Source organism: Nematolebias whitei, chromosome 1 (genome assembly GCF_014905685.2).
Source record: "Nematolebias whitei isolate Nwh7 chromosome 1, NemWhi1, whole genome shotgun sequence".
NCBI classification, from domain to species: Eukaryota; Metazoa; Chordata; class Actinopteri; order Cyprinodontiformes; family Rivulidae; genus Nematolebias; species Nematolebias whitei.
Window position 1 is genome coordinate 43622637 of NC_056498.1, and position 283 is coordinate 43622919.

Sequence of the window (283 nt, forward strand, 5' to 3'; positions counted from 1 at the left end):
TATATATATATATATATATATATTTTTTTTTTTTTTTTTTTAACAAATAAGATGGCAAAAAGAGTAATAAAACAGCTAGATTATAAGGTGAATTTAGAAAACTAAAAACAGGAACATGTCTGCATTGGTCTTCACAAGGAACTTAACAGTTCAGTTCAGTTCTGCACTGGTTACCGGTTCACTTTCGAATCCAATTCAAAATACTCATATATGTCTACAAATCACTGAACAGTGTCCCTCCCCCCCCCCCCCCCCCTCACTTCGTCACACAATATGTTCCCAC

At 34.6% G+C, this 283-nt stretch overlaps 1 protein-coding gene across 1 annotated transcript in view; it reads left to right on the forward strand.

Annotated features, from left to right (window-relative positions):
* LOC119410599 (fibrinogen alpha chain) overlaps positions 1 to 283 on the forward strand; it is a 15514-nt gene that overhangs the window by 11338 nt on the left and 3893 nt on the right. The gene's annotated exons all lie outside the window — the stretch shown is intronic.